Raw genomic sequence first — 6,000 nt, 5'->3', positions numbered from 1 at the left:
GGAGAGAGAGATGGAGAGAAAGAAAGAGAGAGAGAATGGGCACAAGAGCAACTGGGAAGGGAGGCAAATAGGTGCGTGTGTGTGTGTGTGTGCCTATGTTGGGTGTGTGTGTGTGTGTGTGTGTGTGTGTGTGTGTGTGTGTGTAAAAGAGACTGGAGAGCAAGAAAGAGAGAGACTTTGACCTCTGTTCAATGAACATTAGTCCTCAATGTTGACATATGGAATACTACTCCAAGACATGGACTTGAAATATAGCCAGGTTTTTTCCCCCACAAACTGTCTTGCAAACATTTCTATGTCAAAATTTGGCTCGCAAAACTGGTTTTGTAAGGAATTATTACAATTATAATATGATGTTTTTAAACAAAAAGTATGATTGAATCCAGATATTTGTTATGACAAGTGACCTTAATTACAAACTCAAACATCATTTTTGTAAATTGTTATTTTAGTGATGGCAGTTAAATACATTACACTGGATAATCCTGGACAGAAATATGGCATTCACTGATGCAAGTTGGACTCCACCTTGGGGCCAAGAAATGAATTGCAACTGGCCCATCACCCCTAGGAGACAGGCTTTTGCTTTGTGGTTTACAAACTTCAAAATCACCACTGAGAATCTGGTGACCTTTGAGAGGATTTTCACCCAAACCTTAAAAAAGTCTTTTTAAGATTACATCAACTGTTGTTGTTATTTTATTTATGACAAATTTCCATTGTGTCTAACCAATGACAATGGAAACATCCTGTCACTGTAATTACCCCTCTGATTTTAAGCTAAAAACAGTATCACTTTGCATTCATCCACTGAGATATATTGGCCCTGGACAAGAAGAAGCAAGATATATATATATATATATATATAATTTATTTTTTAGAAACGTATAGGCATTTTCAGCAGAATTGCAGTTGATATTTTGAAATAACATAGAAGCAAGGTAAATTGTTATGCTAACAAGGGGCATTTTCATTTCATTTTCATGGATTTGTAAAGATTTTACAGTAGCCTAAATTTAAGTGGTAATACATATCAAAGTTTCTGTTGGACGTGTAAACTATTGAAACATCACAGAGATTTAGCTATAAAAAGCACACATTGTTTATTGGATCGATTTATTATTATTATTATTATTATTATTATTATTATTAATAATAATAATAATAATAATAATAATAATAATAATAATAATAATAATAATGTATTTGATTCTATCTACTATTTCTCTTTTGTGCGTGCGTGTGTGTGTGTGTGTGTGTGTGGGGGGGGGGGGGGTTGGGGATCATCTGCTCTCCAAACGTCTACCACCCGCTCATGACTAATTTACAGCCCAAACAATTGTCTTCTATTTACTCTCTGAAGCAACAAATGTGCCCCGACAAGAAAACCGCACAGACGGAGGAACATGCAGACGCCCGCCTGGCAGGCGACACCCCGTACAAGCGTCAGTGTACGTAGATCAGCGAAGACAACTGGAATAAGAAACAAGTCGTGCAGCGAATGCAGCGTCTTTCAAGAACATTTCGTGCAGTTGCATTGGTTTTCAGTCGTCCAAAATACCAGTCAGATAAGCGGTGAATACTTAGTCAAAGTCCGAGAAATGCATTTATTTCCCTACAAAGTGCACCATTCGGTTGCGGCCAATTATGAAAACGAGTGTCACGCTAGTGATCATACTGTTCTCTAAGCTCAGCCATTAAATTGTGCATCATCAAATACTTGCAGGACTACGAGAAAAGAAGGCTCGCAAAACTTTACTTCTTACCAAATGGGCTACCATAGATACTCATTAAAAAAAACTAACAAAAATATTTAACGGCGAGATCATAAGAAATCCCTTCAGGCTTCTCGTGCTCTTAATCTCGCGCCCTTTCATCTGAGTATGTATAATGGAATGTGTCAATAAGCGACAGGTCCCTTAACAGCATGGGCTATCAACTTTTATGTCCTACAAATGCCCTCCGTAGTGCTTACTGGGACTCTTCGGTTTTCACTGGGATACGTTTGTCTTCCCACGATGCAAGGAACGAGCGTGCCAAACGTTTAGAGTATCCTAAGTGATGATCCTACCTGAAGCAGCTCTCATGTTTCATCCAAGACACCCCTGCGTCAGCAACAGCTGTCCTGCAGCGTGGACTGGCTTTTGGAGAAAGGGGGGGAAACGTCTTGAAGCAAAAGCTTGAAGGAAGACTACTCGCCGGGCTAAAACTCGGCTTCTGTGGAAATACTTTTTTTAACTGTTCAAGGTAAAAAAACCCAAAACAAAACACCGTGTTCTCCGTCGCCAGTTTGCGGTGCCATTGGCCGGAAAGCATGAACGGCCGTCAGCGTAAGGGGGAAAGCGTGCTTGAACATTTCCAGAACGCCTGCTCTTGAGGGTTTTGAACTTCGCGTAGTCTCGTTATATTGCTTACACTGTGATGAACGTGCCAACAGGATCAGCGGTACTAAACGGGATCAGTTTTGGTCCTAAAATGATCAATACTTATTAATTCACTGTACACGAGTCTCTTTTTGCTTAGGAATTATTATGTTTCACCAATGACAATTAATGTCCAGTGAAAAGGCTTCTATTTTGGGAATCTGAATTTCCAGTTCAAGGAGCATAGATGCCTACTGTATGAATAAATTCTGCTAGTCCTTGATATGGAGCTTGGAGTTGTCTTCAAATCTGCTTTTCTGTAGGATTATTAGACTTATCTGACCATGTAACCTTCATATACTGCAAACATGTTGGAAGTTTAATCGTCATATTGAAGGAAGCCAAGAAAGGTGTAAACAGGCTGCATCTTAATGATGGTGGGTGGACCAGCTAACACACTCCAGCGAACACACTCCTGGTAAGGGTTAAAAGTTATGGTGCTGCTGTGTGTCAGGTTCTTGAACCACATTTGATAGCTGCATTTCATTTCATGATCTTGTAATCAGAAGTGGACATACAAGTCCTTTCCTGCTTAGTATGTTTGTTTTTTGTAATGTGCTGGGCGCTCTACTTGTTCTACATGGTAATCTTAAGCGGTTTGATGTTTGAGCCTCGTTCTGGATAGCTTGTGATGAGTACCTTTGTGAAATTAAAACAAAACAAAAAAAGAGGATTGGGGTATTGGTGTACACTAAGAGCGGAAGTATAAACTTAATTGTCGTCATCTTCTGTTTCGTTAATTTTAGGCATATATCCCTTCATCTCCAGCTGAATTGAATGGACAAAAGGCCTCAGTGGTGTAAAATATAAACCACACATTTACAATGGAATATTACTTGCAAGGAGTTGATTATATTATATTAAATGTATAGCGGACCCTCTGTATTAATGACTGACATCATTAATGAGATACTGCTGTAGTAACATAAGACTTGTCCGACTGGAAGTTCAGTTAAACACATACTGCATGGAGGAAGAAAAAAATATATTATTTTACTTTTAAATGCACATTTGCACTGACTGAATTGCAGCATATGTGCAAAAATACATGCTGACAGGGGAAAAAATATGCATTTATAATATTCATTTAGAATGATTTCATATCAAATGTTTCTTTGAATTGATCAATTCTCATTTAGTGAACGGTGAATTGTAAAGATATATAAGTTTAGGTCATTAAAATATTTTTTTCAGCCAATGAATTAAATCAGAATGAACAGATGAAGTCATTTTGTATTAACTCAAAATCAGAATTCTTATTTAAGGCTGTATGATGTATGTATTGTAGGATATAAGACACGTTTGTTGGATTTGTCTTTGTTTGTGTAGAACCAATATTGGAACATTTCTCCAGAAGACAGGCTGTGATTCATGCCGCATTGTTTACTGATTTAAAAAAAAAATTTGATGGCACAAGCATGAATGCAGATCCGGGGGTGGGGGTGGGGTTAGAGTTAGGAAGATGCCCCCCCCCCCCCCCCCCAACTTTGGGAACTCCATCCCCCAATATTATCATGTATTATGGTGTAGTATTGTTAGTGACCTTATAGTTTTTGGCTGCATGTGGGGAGTGAGAATGGTGGAAGAGAGAGCAAGAGATAGACAGAGAGTGTTAATATTAAAAGTGATGCCTGTAACCTTTGGCCATGTCTACAAGTGTACAGTATTTACTGCCAATAAAGCAACTTGAATTTGACAGTGAAAGCAAGAAATGACAGAATACTGGAATGAGACCTGTTTGGTGCACTTGGTGGGTGCACTTGGTGGGCATAAGCAAGCTACAGGTGGCTGACCTCCGTGTGAACTCTCTGCACACCTGCCAAGGTACTTGCGGGAGAGTGGGGTTTAGGGGGGTCTGGATCGGCGGAGGGGCCCACACCTGTCACCCAGCTTAGCCCCAGTCTCACCTGACCTGTCTCAGGCCAGCGTTATTAATAGCCCTCCGCGGCTTAGCGTCAAACCTCAGGGATGCTGGGTACCGTTACGCCCGCCCGCCGATTCGGGCAGAAGCCCCCGTTAGACACGCCGGATCATGTGCGAGCTCTTTCTTCGCATCTGGGCGTCGCCAGTACACCTCCCCACTGCGATCCTATTGGCTCCCCACGCAGCCCTTGAGGCTCGCTGCCTCACTGCCACCGCGGGCAATGGTGTGAAAAATTCTTCAGATGAAAGTGTCGTTGGAAAGAGCGATCAGCTTTGCCACCAAGGCCTTGTTCCTGGACTTGGGGAGAACCCTGGTTGTTGACATTGTGCGATGCCCTCAGGCTCTTTTGATGGGGGGGGGGGGAGACCCCCACTCGGACTCAAAGGTTTCCAGGGGACATCATAAGCTAAAAAAGGATTATATTTTTTAAAAAGAGTTTTATATTTTACAATATTTTCCCAAATCTATATGTAGTTATTGCAAGTCTGGCCAGGGAACCCCTACAGTACCTTCCAGGACTCTCAAGAGTCTACACGTCCTCTGTTGAAACCCAGGCTCTAGATTAAAAAGGGCTGGAAAGAAAGGATTTGCATTCTCAGCTTGTGTGGTGCAAATGTGTTTGAAGGATTCCTTACAGATTTCAACATGAGTAATTCTGCAAACAGAGGAAGGCACTATCAAAAAGAAGCTGTCCCTAGATTACTATGGGAAGTAGATTTCCCCTGGGTAAAACCCAAGTGTGTGCATGTTTGTGTGTGTGTGTGCGTGTGTGTGCACGTGTGAATGTGTGTGTGCGCGTGCGTGCCTGTGTGTGCATCTATGCATGCAAGTGTGAGTGTGCATATGTGTGTGTGTGTGTGTGTGTGTGTGTTTGTTTGTGTGTGTGCCTGCATGCATGTGTGTGTGTTCAGATGCTGGCTGAAAAATGTATGACTGCATCTTTCACTAAGCCGTGTTGGCTGTGGCTTCTTTGAGTTAAGCTCGCTCGGCTCAGTACGGGATCTGGGCGTGGGAGATGGCTGCTGTGCGCCTTAACGGCGGGTACTGGAGGTCACCAAAGCTGTGCTATGCTAATCTTTACTTTGAAATTATAATGAAGGAATCTTGGATTCTGACAGAATGGATGTTATTATTATTATTATTATTATTATTATTATTATTATTATTATTATTGGGGCATTGGTGGCCAGTGGTAGAGCTCCTGCCTGCCACGCTGGCGGCCCGGGTTTGTATCCCGGCCAGTGCCCCAAAAACCCAGCCACTGGGGATGCGCAAGTCAGTGCAGTCGTAGTGCCAGCCCCAAGCCCGGATAAATGCTGTTCATTATCATCTGCAGTAAGCACTCTTTATGCTGTTCGCTATCATCTGCAGTAAGCACTCTTAATGCTGTTCATTATCATCCACAGTAAGCGGCGACATAGCTCAGGAGGTAAGACCGATTGTCTGGCAGTCGGAGGGTTGCCGGTTCAAACCCCGCCCTGGGCATGTCGAAGTGTCCCTGAGCAAGACACCTAACCCCTACTGCTCTGGCAAATGAAAGGCATCAATTGTAAAGCGCTTTGGATAAAAGCGCTATATAAAAAAGCAGTCCAATAAGCACTCATAATGCTGTTCGTTATCGTCCACAGCAAGCATTCTTAAAGCTGTTCGTTA

At 42.0% G+C, this 6,000-nt stretch overlaps 1 protein-coding gene across 2 annotated transcripts in view; it reads left to right on the top strand.

Annotated features, from left to right (window-relative positions):
* Nucleotides 1–1,912: 1,912 nt before the first annotated feature.
* Nucleotides 1,913–6,000, top strand: part of scn4ab (sodium channel, voltage-gated, type IV, alpha, b) — a 41,225-nt gene continuing 37,137 nt past the window's right edge. Inside the window, exon 1 of one of the 2 annotated variants that reach the window (XM_035398166.1) lies at nucleotides 1,913–2,247. The gene's annotated coding sequence lies outside the window, so the exon portion shown is untranslated. Of the gene's footprint in view, nucleotides 2,248–2,267; nucleotides 2,842–6,000 lie in introns of those variants that run through there. The other variant, XM_035398167.1, reaches the window with a different exon arrangement.

Source organism: Anguilla anguilla, chromosome 17, assembly GCF_013347855.1.
Source record: "Anguilla anguilla isolate fAngAng1 chromosome 17, fAngAng1.pri, whole genome shotgun sequence".
Taxonomy (NCBI): Eukaryota; Metazoa; Chordata; class Actinopteri; order Anguilliformes; family Anguillidae; genus Anguilla; species Anguilla anguilla.
This window is presented reverse-complemented; position numbering and strand designations above follow the sequence as displayed.